This window comes from Atractosteus spatula, chromosome 7 (genome assembly GCF_055471065.1).
Source record: "Atractosteus spatula isolate fAtrSpa1 chromosome 7, fAtrSpa1.hap1, whole genome shotgun sequence".
Classification (NCBI taxonomy): Eukaryota; Metazoa; Chordata; class Actinopteri; order Semionotiformes; family Lepisosteidae; genus Atractosteus; species Atractosteus spatula.
In genome coordinates this window covers 44,800,069-44,800,319 of record NC_142712.1, presented here as the reverse complement: position 1 = coordinate 44,800,319, position 251 = coordinate 44,800,069, and positions in this window count along the sequence as shown.

Sequence of the window (251 nt, the reverse complement as noted above, 5' to 3'; positions counted from 1 at the left end):
ACGGCCGGCGCCGCCTCCCCTGGCTGAATGTAGAGCCAATCACAGGCACAGTCTGTCTTATCCTCCCTTTTCTACCCGATCGTGCATACTGGTCAATAATTTGAAACAGATCTTAAATGACTCAGCAAGAAACTGTTTGAAATTGGGCACTCAAAAAAAGATGAGTATTCCGTGTCCTAATTTGCCGAGTTTAAAAAATAAAAAGGAGCTGCCAACTGTGTATAAGTGTTATGCTGCGATATACAAGTAAG